The 14,600-nt window shown below is 46.1% G+C and overlaps 1 protein-coding gene and 1 long non-coding RNA gene across 2 annotated transcripts in view; one reads left to right on the forward strand and one right to left on the reverse strand.

Annotated features, from left to right (window-relative positions):
* The window catches only part of LOC134484146 (uncharacterized), a 43,822-nt gene extending 30,159 nt beyond the window's left edge, over positions 1-13,663 (forward strand). Inside the window, exons 3-4 of the long non-coding RNA XR_010061552.1 lie at positions 9,329-9,457; positions 11,620-13,663. This is a non-coding gene — a long non-coding RNA (uncharacterized LOC134484146). The remainder of the gene's footprint in view (positions 1-9,328; positions 9,458-11,619) is intronic.
* Positions 1-14,600, reverse strand: part of Apln (apelin) — a 32,780-nt gene that overhangs the window by 6,126 nt on the left and 12,054 nt on the right. The gene's annotated exons all lie outside the window — the stretch shown is intronic.

Genomic DNA, 14,600 nt, shown 5'->3' on the forward strand with positions numbered 1-14,600 from the left:
GATCAGGGGATACTAAGGAAATACTGGACAAAAGCTAGGTCAAAACCCAGAAAGAAAGACTCTAAATATTCATTCCATGTCTGATGTTAGAGAGCTTAGATGGCTCCACCCTTCTGACTTTGTTGCCTCAGCACACTTCTTTGTTTTGGGCTGGTTCTACTCTCTGTGTGCTGCTCTTCTTGGGAGATATTCTATAGCTTTGGCAATTCTATCATCTTGAGATGATCCAATGTGATCCAGGCTTCACCTTTACAATTTGATGGAATGGCCTCTCAGGGCTTCCATGAAGAGACTTTCCTACCAGAGGTCTGGCCTCAATGACTGTCCTTAACCATGAGGAAACTTCCACAGCCATTTTACTCGTGTATCCTTCATGACTCTGAAGCTAACCCCACGTGAATAACACTGTCAAGTTTGGCTGCTGACTTGGCCCCCTTGACTCACATTTGTAGCAGCTTTGACTTGTTTTTCCTTTCTAGGAAGAGAAAATTCCTTAGGCCTTTTCCTTTTACAAGTTGGAAGCCTACATGAATGGGGTCTTACCCCAAGGTCACACCTTGCTTTAGTCTCCTTATCTCTTTCAGCAAAAGCCTTGGTGCCAGTATTAAATTTCCTGGTGCTTTTTCTCCTCAAACTGTACATTTTAAATTTATTTCTGCCCCCACGTGCTCTTTTTCATTATAAACCCATGTAACAACAGCAGTGTCCTGAAATCTCCTTTGCCAATGCACTCAATCCATTACCTTTTAATTTAGTTCCAGACAAATTCTTAGGACAAAGGCAGTTGCAGTCTTTGCCAAAATACCACAAGAATGGTCTCTAGCCCAGTTGCTAAGATTGTTTGCCTCTGAAACCCTTTGAGCAAGGCCTTCACATTGCACATAGCTCTCAGAACCACGGTCTTCCAAGCTCCTACTAAGATGGCCCATCAAACTCTGCTTACAACATTCAACCGTATTTGTAGTCCAAAGGGCTCCATATTCCTCTAATAAAACAAAACAACAACAACAGTAACAAACATGGTCAGGTTCTTCATAGCAATGGTCACCTTAAATACTTTTCTTTTGTTCTTATGAAACACATGACCAAAACAACTTATAAAAGAAGTTGTTTAATTTAACACGTGGTGAGAGAGTTAGAGTCCAGTATGGTAGAGCAAAGGCATGGTAGCAGGAACAATTGAAGAGTTGTAATCCACAAGCAAGAGGCAAAGAGGACCCTAGGAATGACACAAGACTTTTGAAACATCAAAACCCACTCCCAGTGGCATATCCCTTCCAACAAAGTCACATCATTTAATCAGTCCCAAACAGTTCCACCAATAGGTACCAAATATTTAAACATATGAGCCTATGGGAGCCATTCTCATTCAAAACACCACAGATAATATGAGACCTGGGCAAGATTCTCTCTCTCTCTCTCTCTCTCTCTCTCTCTCTCTCTCTCTCTCTCTCTCTCTCTCTCTCTGTGTGTGTGTGTGTGTGTGTGTGTGTGTGTGTGTGTGTGTGTGTGTGTAATTTTTCATGGAATACTTCAAAAATGTCTGCAGAGGCCATGCCATTCTGTATAGTTCAAATTTTGCCATATGTATACCTGAAGTGAGAATGTATTTTTACAGTGCATTCCATCTATAAACAATGTCAAACATGGCTTTATGAGTATTTGAACTTGATATATCCTGTCCATATCATTTTGCAATGTGCTCTTTTTACTCAAAATTATGTTTTAAGATTTAGCATGTTGAAACATCTATTTCAATTTAACTCTATAGCAGTCCATAGTGTAAATGTGTTCCAGTTTGTGTACCTATGCCCTATTGAGATCACTTCAGCTGTTTGACTTTCTGAACGCTGTGCTTGTATTTCTACAGTTTGTAATGCAAGGCTTTGTGGTACTAGTCATACAGATGGCACATGATTGGTATAAGGCATGGTTTGTTGCTATTTTATTTTTATTGGCATTTTGCTGGCATGCATCTGTGTACCATGTGATTACTTAGTAACCCTAAAGACCAGAAGAGGGCTTTGAATCGCCTGGAACTGGAGTTTTGGACAGTTGTGAGCAGCCATGGCTGTGCTGGGAATTGAACCTGGGTCTCCTGGAAAATCAATCAGTGCTCTTAACCACTGAGTTGTCTTTCCAGCCCCTACCAGGCATGGTTTGATACATACCTATGATCCTATCACTTAGGAGGCTGAGGCAAGAGGATTGAAAGTTCAAGGCCTGCCTAAGGTATAGGAGAATTCAAGACCAACTTTGTTAACTTAGTATTACCACATCTCAAAATAAAAAGTGTAATAGAGGGACATTGGAGAGACGGTTCAGTAAATCAGAGTACTTACTGCTCTTTCAGAAGACCCAAGTTTGGTTCCTTAGCATTTATGTCAGTGACTCACAGCCACTGTTGACTCTAACTCCAGGTGCTCCTACAGAGGTTACGGGACTCATGTACATATATACATAAAAAATGAAATAAAAACAAAACTTTTAGAAGTGAAAGGAGAGCTGTGCATGGTGGTACATGCCTTAGATCCCAGCACTCTGTACAAAGAGGCAGGTAGATCTCTCTGAGTTCAAAAATCAACTTGGTCTACATAAGGAGTTCTAGGCCAGCTAGGGCTGCACAGTGAAATTCTGTCTCCAAAAAGGAGAATGTGGATGTAGTTGAGTGGTGGAGTGCTTGGCTAGTATACACAAGGCTCTGCGTTCAATGCCTACTACTTAAAGAACCAAAGTTTATTTCATAATCGCTGGGTCAAAAATCTGGGTGTGGTTTGACTTGATCCTCTGTCTTAAGTTCCCTTTCAAGCTGGGGTTGAATTGTCAACCAGGCTGCAGTCACTGTGGGGCTCAACTTAGAGACTTCACTTCCAAGCTCTGTCATGTGGCTGCTGGCAGGAGTGTCCTGGTGCCTGCTGGTTATTGGATGGAGAGTCTCAGTGTCTTGCTGGCTTTTGGCAGCCCTCAGTGCCTTGCCATGTGGAACTCTCCAGAGGGTAGCTCACAACATGGCAACAAGCTTCCTCTAAGCAAGCAAGAGAGAGAATTTGAGAAAGATGAGCATCCTTGTCTTACAGTGTAATCTTAGAAGTGCCTGCCTGTCCATCTTACCATTAGTTAACCTTTCTAGGTTCAGCCCACAGTCAAAGGGAGTTAGATTGGACAAGGATAGGAAGACCAGGAAGTGGTGCTCTCTGAGATCATTACAGCCAAAAGGATGGCTCACTTGCTGAGACCATAAAGGAAGACGACAGGTGAAGAATGGTACCAAGAGCCAACAGATAAGAATGTAGGGATGATGGACTGGGGATTTAGCTCAGTGATAGAGCGCTTGCCTAGCAAACGCAAGGCCCTGGGTTCGGTCCCCAGCTCCAAAAAATAGAAAAAAGAAAAAAAAAAAAGAATGTAGGGATGAACTTAATGAAGGCATATGGTTGAACACCATTTGTATGAGGAGGTTAGTTGTGGAAGAGTGTTGGAGGTGGACAGTGAAACTCTGAGCACATTTAAGGGCCAGGAAAGAAGGGTAAGGATCTGGCAAAAGGAAGGACACTTCAGAGAGTGGAGAGGAACAGTGGAAGCCAGACACCTAGAAGAGGCAGAAAGGCATCTTATTATCTGATGGGTATTTATATACCACAGTGCAGCTTGAAAGTGTTATCACAGATCCATTCTAACGTGAGCCTCATATTTCCCCAGTGAGGTTGATAGACTATCGCCTCCTATTTCTCCAGATGAGGAAGCAGATGCCGAGAAGAAAAATAATCTTCTCTAAGTCATATACACAACACAGAGATGAACCAGAATAGAGAATTCGGGTATTCTGCCTCCAGGTGATTCAAGTCCAGTGCTGGTTCCTATGCCTCAACCCAAACCAACCTTAGTTGGCTTCCTTGTTTCTATGAGGCTGATGAACTGCTATAACAGCACAAGGAACTGAATGAAGAACCCCAGTCTAGGTCCAAGCAGGGAAATGAGTAAGAATTTCTTCACTATTAAGTGGTCGTAACTCAAACTGTAAGGATTTGGGGTATGAAGGCGGGAAAATCCTTACAGACTGACTTGTTGAGCTGCAAGCCACAGAAGTTAGTTGGACTTGGGTGACCTAATGAGATTCTGTGTGGGAGATCAGTGGCAGTCAACAATGGCCTGCAGGGAGAACAGACAGACAGACAGCCCTGCTTAAGAGCCACCTATTATGTCCCCCTCTCCAAAGTGCTCAGCCCCTCTTTGCTGTTCAGGAAGCTGACGAAGCCCAGTGCAAGAGTTTCGGTTAGGCCTAGTGGACGTTAACCGAGCTAGAATGGTTGTTTTTATGCAGCTTTGGGTGGAGCTGGAGCAAAAGCTTAGCAGTGAGATTGAGGTCTCTTGTTGGAACATCTATTTTAGGCCCCATGCCTACCCCAACCCTTCCCCAGGAGACAGAGAGCTAGAGCCATTCCAGAAGCCAGGGAACCTTAGGACAAGCCAGTAGAAATATTCTCACTGTAAACATCTGTGCTATCAAGGGGGGCCCAAAGAGGACCCAGGCTCTCGTGTTTTAGAAAGAAAATAGGTGTACAAAGCAATGAGGACCGTGGTTCAGTATCACAAAACCACTGGAGCAGGGCAGAAGGGGAGGGTCACAGTTTGAAGGAAGGACCATTGGGAAGCTAAAGTAGGAATTCTGAGCAGAGTTACAGAGTTGCTCCACATAATGAGTGTCATGTATAGCATGTGTGCTCAACAAATGCATCGTAAATAAATATAAAACTTTGCTCTGCTCTTGAGTCCCAAGCAGTGAAATTAGAATAACCATCTAGGCTTTTTTCCCATGGAAAAATAGGTCAACTCTGACCAGAAACTGCAGTGGTGGCAATGGGTGGGACATTAGTGGGCGTGAATTTCTTACTCTTGATGGGGATAAAGAGCTTCTTGACTCACTCCCCTCTTTATTTTGTGGTGGTGAGAGGTGAACCCAGAGCATCACAAACACTGCATGAATGCTTGTCCTTCTAAGCCTTCCATTTTTGTTGAGCACTTACTTGGTATCGTCACACAGAGAGAATTATCATGTAAGAGTTTCATGAAAAAGAACTGCCCAGCTCCACACCTCATCTATAGATGCACAGATGCTAAGTAGCAGAGCTGGGTCTCGAACCCAGGCTGTCTGGCTTTACTGTTTGTACCCTGGAGAAAGAAAGCTTGTAGTAAGGGCTGCTGCCTCTGCTGGTCAAGGAGTCACTCCCACTCATGACCACTCCACTTGGAAGTGTCACAGTGGAGGCTCACACTTCACCACCCAACCTGTACATACCATGGTGCTTTAAGGGCCTTCCCCCTGGCCTTCTGTCAAAGGGGAAAGACATACTCAATCTTGACTCCTATGTGGAAACTTTTCATGAGGCTGTCTGGCCTTTGTAGAAATAACAGAGCTTAAAGACCCCAAATCAGGGTAGAAATACAAAGAAACAAAGGAAGACTCTTTGTAGCAATATCCTCATCTCTGTCCATTTGACACATATTAAGGACCTACTATGCATCTATAAGAGGCAGTTAGAGAGAGGCAGAAAAGTGACCCAATAACAGATAGAATTCAAAGGAGAACTGTGACCAAAATAAGTCCTCTAAGTCCAGTGTAATGGTATTAAGAGGTGGCATGTTAGGCTGGAGAAGTGGCTCAGCAGTTGAGAGCACTCACTACTTTTCAATAGGACCCAAATTTCATTCCCAGTACCCCACGCTGAGTGGTTCACAATTGTCTCTAACACCAGGTCCAGGGCATATGATGCCTGTGGCCTCTATAGGCACCTGCATTCACATTCACACACCCATATGCAGACATAGTTACATATAAATAAAAATAAATTATTTTTGGAAAAAAAGTTAAGGTCTTTATGAGGTAAGTCACAAGGGTAGAACCTTCGAGAAGAAATTAGGAAACGTATAAGATGGCTTGAGAAGGGGATTGAGCATCCAATCCTACCCTTCTGTCACCTGAGAACACAGTGCTCCTCTGTACTGGACCTGACAATAAGATGCTGTCCTGAATCAAACTGCAGGCAGGCCTCACCAGTCACCTAATCCATTGGCACCTTCTTGGATTCCTAGTTCTGGAATTATGAGAAACAAAGTTCTGTGATTAATGAATTATCCAGTGCTCAATATCTTGTCAGAACAACCTAAAGGGTTCAAGGCTGGAAGAATGTTCAGAAAGGGGCTGGAGGCATGGCTCAGCGATCGAGAGCACTAAGGGGGCTCTTCCAGAGGACAGGGTTCAGTTCTCTGCATCCACATAGTGGCTCACAGCTGTCTGTGACTCCAGTTCCGGGGATCCGATGCCCTCTTCTGGCTTCTTCAAGCATCAGGCACGCATGTGGTACACAGACATACGTGCAGACAAAACACTCATACACATAAAAATAAACCACCACATAAAGAGTATACATGGCCCCAGCTGCATATGTAACACAGGATGTCCTTGTTGGGCACCAATGGGAGTAGAGGCCCTTGGTCCTGCCAAGGCTGGACCCCCCCCCCCAGTGCAGAGGAATGTCAATGGAAGGGAGGCAGGAATGAGGGGTGTTTGGGGAGGGGAAACACCCTTATAGAAGAAGGAGAGGAGGATGGGATGGGGGCTTACGGACAGGAAACCAGGAAAGGCAATAACATTTGGATTGTAAATAAAAAAATCCAATAAAAATTTTAAAAAAAGAAAAGAAAATTTCAATGGAAAAAGAAAAGACTGTTGAGGTGCGGGGAGGGTTGCATCATGAGGAAGCTCGGTGCCAATGCAGTCCAGATAAAGTCCTGGAAAAGCGTACACACTTTGCCCTTGCTGAGGGGTCAAAGAAGGGGCTGCGTCCACCAGACTCCTGAGTCAGACATGCGGCCCTGTAAGTCCATACATTCAGAACGTGTGAAAGTGATCGTGCTGCTACTCAAGTCTGAAGGAAGAATTACAGACCTTTTACATCAATTTTATTCATTGTTGTGGCTGTGATATGCATGCAAGTGCACAGTTGCCACAGCACATGTGGGAGTCAGAAGGACAACTGCAGACGTCTCTCCTTCCGCTTTTACATGGCTACAGAAATTGAACTCAGGTCATGAGACCGGCACAGCAAATGATTTGCTTGCTTGAGCCATTCTCCTAGCCCTACAAAACTTTTTTCCTTTCTTTCTTTCTTTCTTTCTTTCTTTCTTTCTTTCTTTTTTTTTTTTTTGTAATTGCTATTTTACTTGAGTTCAATTTAAGACACGGTCTGCTGTGTAGAGCCTCTGCCTCAGCTTTCCAAGTCTTTGGAGTTTAGGTGTGAACTACCACACCCAATGAGTCCAGACCTTTGATGCAATTGATGGGCATACACCTTCCTGAGTTTCCATGGTAACTGGGAATCATCATAGCTATCCGCATCCTAACAAAATCATATGCCTTTTATGGCCCGCAGCTGCACAACGTCGTGAAGAGAGAATGCTTCCCTCTGACATGGCAGTGTGTTGCATGTGGATAATGACAGGGGCCTGGGGTGGGGCGGGGGGTAAGGGGTCTCTAATGACTTGGATGAATCCACCTGCTTCAGCTCATTGTCACCAGAGAGAGGTCATAGGTCAACACTGCTCACAGAATTCTCGGCTGGAGCTCTTAAGTAGCACCCCTTGTGAAGAGATGTTCACCCAGGCTGGTGCACCAGGGTTCACTTTTCCCTGCCTTGAGCTTCCTTTGTTCTGCATTAAATGGACCCAGTCATGCCTGCCTTGATAGCTTGTTCTGAAGAAGACATTATGGCTGGCACAGCAAGCATGTCCTAAACTACTGACTAGCTCATAACAAGTGTGAAAGTCAATTCTGGAAAGTCTGTCCTAAATGCTTTTGCCCTGCCCCACCATGGAACCTTCCCCCCAACACACTTTCTTTTCTTTCTTTTTAGAAATTAACTCCACAAACAGGTAGAAAACCTACAAGTGGGAGTAGTCCCTGGGAAGTCAAAGATTCCAAGTTCGAAATGATCCAAAGTTGAGACTTTTCAAATTGTGTCTCACAGGATTGTGGGTGCCTCCAGGGGACTCTGGTAGGAAGAAGAATGAGACTCAATGGTTGATGCTGAGGGCTTTGATCTTGCTTTGATCCAATTTATCTAGGCTATGGATTTGCAAAGAGTTTGAGAAGTCTGGCAGGGCACTTCTGGCTTTGCTCCTGAACTCAAGTAGCCTAAAAACAGCCGCGGTGAGAGAAGCACGGGACCCCGAAGGTAGCCAAAGCTCTATTTGCTCACACAGGCCAAGCCCCGTTCCCCAGACCCAGGCTGTTTCAACCTGGCACCCTGAGAATCAGACTGGTAAGCAGAGAGAGGCTGAGGAAGGAAACAAATCTGGGTCTTCCCTCTGGGAAGCAAGAGCAGGAGCAAAATCCAAAACACACTGGGCTGGGGGGCCCACCTTCCAGGACATTCTTTGCTGAGGGTGAAGGGTACGGGTCTAATCTGCATTCAGGACAAAGCCGACAGGGTGTTTGAGTGTTGTTGTCATAGAGACTCAGAAAGGTGTTATTAGCATCTTTTCAACTCGGTGGCCCTGTGTGGGCCAGTCCCGTGCAATCTTAGCAGTAGCGCGCTGTCACCCTGGCAACCCATTAGCCTAGTGTTGTTACCATGGAAACTCCAGCGAGGTTGATGGGCCCAAGAACTTCCCTGAGGAGGTATCCTCTGGGGGATCTGCCCTTGGCAGTGCCTATTCCTCAGGTCTCCCAACTGACAGTTGCTTGCTACTCAGACACTGGAGGCATTTGGGGTATTTTTTTTTTCTGGAGTGAGCTCAGATTCTGTATGACAGAAAAGAATTTGGCCCTACAGAGTGGCAAGTCTATGCTTTGTTACCATGGAAATGCTGCTTTTAAGGCTCTCAATGCAGGATGCAAAACTAACTCTTCCAGGCAATTGAGGCCAGCCAGAGAGGAGGCTTGCACTTCACACTCTTGGAGCTCATTCATTCATTTGGCATCACTGAGCACTTATCAATACACTGGGTGCTGTGGATGCTCTGGGTTACAACTAGAGACAAGGCCTGATTACCCACTGTTCTCAGCTGAAAAGAATGTTGAGGTGGATAGAACCATTTTACTTCCTGCTTCAACCCTGCCTTGTTCTCAGCCACTGCATTAGGACCATGGGGTACCAAAGAAGCCTAGGTCCCTTGGGGGATCCGGTGATAAGAGGAGATGTGTGACTGAATGCCAGCCCCCTAAGAGTGGCATCAAGATTTCTCTGAGTTCAAAGAAATCCTCAGTTTTGCTGTATAAGGATGAACAAGATGAATATTTGTATAACATATTCCTTACTTGTATCTTCAGGAAATTTATATCATTGTGCTGTCTGTGTCACTAAAACTTGGGTAAACTTGCCAGAAGAGTCTGCCAGCTACGGCTGTGTGAAACCAAAGCAGGCTACCCTGAGAGATAATGAACTCCTCATTCCTGGAGGTAAGCAAGCAGAGACAAAACAACTGCTGGGCAAGGATTGTATAGACGGTTCAGTCATAGACCTGGACTGCAATCTCTAATTCTTGGCACAGCTTGCTAGCTGTGTGACTTTAGGCAAATTGCTTATTGAACTTTGCTTTCCCTGTCCATAGAAAAGGGAATGAGAGTTTCTGCCTGGTGGAGTTGTCTTGGGGACTCAATGAGTAGGGCAGATGTAAAGCAGACAGAATACCTAGCACATCAGTACTCCATAAATATTAGCTTGCCTTATGATATGATGGTTCAGCTGAAGTTCCCACCAAGTGTGACTGTTAGCTATGCATCCTCCTGCACCATCTAGGGGAGAGAGAGAGAGAGAGAGAGAGAGAGAGAGAGAGAGAGAGAGAGAGAGAGAGAGAGAGAGAGTCTTCCCAAGGGCAGGGCTCTCTGTACCGATCCAGGAGCTTTGAACTCTCTCCACTAGCATGCTTCTAGTAGTGGTTTTCTTTTCAGGTTGCTTTTAGTTTCAATCTCTTCACCGAGCCTAAAGACCCAAACAAGGGGTACAAGGGGTCACGTCCACAGTATAGTAAGGGAAGTGAAGACAGGTGGATGAGTAGGGACCCAGTTATCAAGTGGCAGAGCTGGCATGACAGCTTCCTTTGCGCTACAACCCTTCTCAGAACTTAGGACCACCATATCGAGAGGACAGCAGATGGAAAGAGCAAGGTGTGTGGGGTGGACGAAAGAAGAGCCCTGCCTGGCAGTGGTAATTGGAGGGCAGCCTCCTCCCTTCTTGCACTTGTGCATGAAAGAGTCACAGCCACAATTAGGGGACCCAGCCAGGGTACATCTTAGAAATGCTAAGGGTGTGACTGCTGTGCTCGACCTAAGGAAAAAGCACACAGTGATGCCTGCGCATGAGCACTTACGTGAAGCTGATTTCTAGAAGCTTTTCCTGAGCTCCTATCATTCTGCTCACACACCCAGAAGCTTTCCCTTTGAGTCAAGTTCGGGGATTCATTTTTGTCTCAATGTAGTGGCTCAAATACTCAGCTAATGACCTCTCCAGGGGATTTTGCTTGCTGAGATTGGGCGGGGAGGGTAGTATTTTTATGTAGGATATGTGAGATCTTGTTACCAGACAGGCATGAGAATGGTAAGGTTAAATGAACTCGAACCCTGAGAATCTCAGAATTGAGAACAGCAGGAGTGGACCCATTCCCTACCTGCCTCTCCCTGCTGTGGAACACCCCCATGACACCCCACTGAGAACCACAGACACGGGGTCAAGTAGCATAAACACCAGGAGTTCTCTATGCTTTTGGGGTATTTAGATAGTCCAGCCCAGAGTTCAGCCAATGAGCCCTTCCTAGGCATTCCTTCTTGCAAAAGGTATTCAATCCCTGGTCCACCCTGAATAAACTGTGTGCATTCACATCTATCATCAAATAAAACAGTCTGAACAAGAAAGGACCGGCTCTTCCTGAAGGATTGCAGCAGAGAAAGCCTTCATCTTAAACAGCCATGTGCCTAAACTCTTGAAAACCTCCTCCCCTCCAGACGCTCTGAACCCTTGGCACTCACTCCGAACCAAACCAGGTTCCCCCAACCCAGACTCTGCCTTCCCCTTCCTGCCCTGTGTGTGAACGCCCTGAGGGGAAGCATGAACTCCCCTACCTAACCCCCCAGACCCCAGTTCCTGACTCCCAGCAGTAGGCTAGCAGAGTTCAGGTACACAGACCAGGAACCACAGCATTTGTTGATTCCACTGTTTCTCCTTCCTGTTATGGACCGTGTCCTGACTTCTCCAGGTAGCACTATGGACACCCCAGCAGAGAAGCAGGGATTGGGACATTTTTAGTCACTTAAAAGAAGCGTGGGAACAGGAGTGATGCATTAACTCGTGGACTTCGGGTTAAGATGAACATCTGTATCTGGGAGTGTGGGAAGTATCTAGAGTGACACCATGAAAATCTTGGATAGCCATCACAGCAACGAAATGTCCGTTAATCAGCGTGTTCTCTGGACAGAAACACCCTATATAACTTCACCAGTGCAGGCAGGGGCAAAGAGAACCCCAGGTTATGAACCTTAGCAAAGACTAATCTCCCAAGAACACATACAGTAATAATAACTGCTATTGCCCGTAGAAGTGATGGAATTTCCCTCTGGCACTTCAGGGTAACAGAAGGGCCGCTGACAGGGAAGAGACCAGTGGGAACGTGAAGTTCACTGAAGGAAGCATTCCATTGGATGCATACAGCGGAGAAGCCATTCAAGTGCTCACTCGCAAGTGCGGAGCTCAGGGACAGGGAAAAATTCTCTGCCGTTCCAACACTTTGCCAGCAGGGGGAAGCATCTCATGCTACATTTCTCCCCCAAACTGAGCAAGCCGACTGGAGAATAGCAGAGCTGAACCGCTGGTTAGGATTGCAGAATTTAGAAGCTTTCAGCGCATCCTGCTAGCCTGAGAGTTGGCCCAGGTGAACTCAACCACCCACTTCTGTAAGGGGAGGGAGGGGCACTACCTTTCCTAAGCGACTGATAAATTTGGTAAGAGCATTTGAGCAATTTACCAGGAGACAATGTCTTAGTACCCTGCCTTTCCAGTCTACTGCAAGAGTCCATGTTGGAATTCAATGGAATCTCTCGTTGAGCAAGCCACACAGCCTCTCACAACCTCTCCTCTTTGTCTGTAAAACGGCTTTGAAAGTCACATCTTCCCCTTCCTGCCTCAGTGTTTCAACAGGAGCCCTGGGCTTCTTCTACAAAGGCCTCGCTCCTTCTTGCTCCAGACTCATTCCTGAGGCCCCATCTCCCAAGCCTCCTATAGGAACCCTACTCCGACATCCACACAGTCCCCAGAGAAACTGCCTAGAAGCCTGGACTTTTCTTCTAGGACACCATAGTTAAACATCTATTGTGATTTTTAATAGCTTCTCTCTCTCTATCCCTCCCTCCCTCTCTCCCTCCCTCCCTCTTTATCTCCCTCCCTCCTTGCCCCCTACCCCCAACTTATAAGGAATGTGATACATCATAGGCACTCAATACCCATTTGACAAATGTTAAGATTTCTTTTGAGGGGGGGATGGAATCCTGGACATAATGCATGCTAAGCCCACACTCAACCATTGAGGTATATTCCCAGCCTGCAAAGGACTATGATTTTTCATTTTGGAAAGAATAAAATTGAGGCCCAGAAAGATACCAATACCACCTTGGTTCTCTGAGTTCTCTTACATATACCATGCAAGACCCTTAAACTGGTGGGTAATTTCGTTTTTCAATGCCTCTGTTTTCTCTGCTGCAGAGTGAGATTGTGATGGAGACTAAATCAAAGCAGGTGAAGCTCTGTGCATGGCTCATGAGAAGCACTCTAGTGTTACCTAGCCGTGCCCCTTTTGACTGTCAGTTTCCTGGCCTGACTCAACTTTGTCATATGCAAAAATGAAAGGGTGAGACTCACAGAATGAGCTTTCAGGCTCATCGACTCTGATCTTGGGATTCTCTATGGCTGAGAAAGGGACACCACTGGTAGATGATCCTATGAGAACAGATGAGGGCAAAATGGAACCCTAAAAGATGACCCAGTCAGATGCTGTTCAAGCTGGGGTAGGATCTAGAGCTCTGAGTTTGGGAGCTTCATGCTACTGGGCTCCCTTGATTATGCCCTACCATTCTTCAACTCCAACAGAAGAAGGGAAAGCAGTTTGCACAATGGGTGAAAGGTGACAGAGAGGTAGCAGCCTCTCTGGAATAAAGGGAAGTAGTGGAGACCCCATAATCCAGCAGTGGCCTTCCTTTCTGGCTGAGGTTAATGCCCCACCCTATGTGAATTTCTTCTCCCAGACCTCAGCGGCCTCCACAATACAGCCCAAAGTACCTGAAGCCCTTTCACTGTTTGCTGGAATCCCAGCTATAAGCACTGTTCCTGAAGGTGGTTCCAAGCCATCTACCCATTCAAGCTGGCCTACCAGGGAAGGAGATTGAGGCCTATAGCAGCCAAAGAAAAGCATGGCCAAGCTGCTCGGAAAACCAAGGCAGAAGCAGATGCAGGACTAGAACCTAGGTTTACAGGCCCCTGATCCTTCGAGAAAGGATCCCTAAATGCTAAGTCTCCTGGAGCAGATGTCTAGCTCCATAATTGCAACTCAGGGTCCCCAGATGCTGATAGGAGGATTTGGGATCTTTGGAGAGGCCTTCCAGGCTGTAGCCCAAGTGAAAGCTGGCACGTGAGAAAATGCTGTGGGCCAAATATGTCCCTGGGAAGGCCTTGTATGTTATCTAGGAGAGCTGAAGTTTCCAGTGACCAAGGCACAGTTTGCATGGCATCCAGACCTTTTGGGAACAGGACAGTGAACCCATGCTGAGGCTAGACCTAGGTTTGAGTCATGACTTGCCAAGTAGAGCTACTTCACGAACTTGAACAAGTGATTTCACCCTCCTCAAGCTTTTTTCCCTCTTCGTATAAAGCAGAGATAATGGCTTCTCTATCCGCATCTCAGGGCTCATGCCACCCTGAGGAGAGATAATAATTGCACCTATTTAGTGAGCCAGGCCTGGCCCCTGAGGTCCGTACTGAGCACTCCGCCTGTGTGATGCTACACAGACCTGACCATAGAGCACTGAGAAGCAAGCAGCAGCATCCAGGGCAAGGAGGAAAAGCAGGCTCGCCCTGGCCATGACCTTACCTTCAGTGTCATGCATATGAGTAAAATGCACCAGGATTCAACCCGTGATCTTAAAGTCAGACTTCCCATTCCACTAAAAGCTCTTTGTGAGATTATTCTCACATCCCGGTGCAGGGGTCATATCACAGGCAGTTGATGACATTCCCTCAACTCTAAACCTGGCTACAGAAAGTCCATCCCATGTCTGGGTCTGAATGGTAAGTCAAAGAACTGGTCAATGCTTCATTAGAATGGGTTGGCCAAACTATAGCCTGCTACCTGTTTGTAAAAGTAAAGCTTAGTTGGAACACAGTCCCACCCATTGATTTATGTGCCATCTATGGCTGCTTCTGTAGGAAAAGACAGATAAAATTCATAGGTGGGACAGATTTGAAAAGACTGTACAGGAAAAGTGCTCTGGTCCCTGATGTGAACTGTCTTCCATGAGCCTTTGACCTTTCGGCTGTAGTCCAAAGCACCAGCAGGGGAGT

This window comes from Rattus norvegicus, chromosome X (assembly GCF_036323735.1).
Source record: "Rattus norvegicus strain BN/NHsdMcwi chromosome X, GRCr8, whole genome shotgun sequence".
In the NCBI taxonomy this organism is placed as follows: Eukaryota; Metazoa; Chordata; class Mammalia; order Rodentia; family Muridae; genus Rattus; species Rattus norvegicus.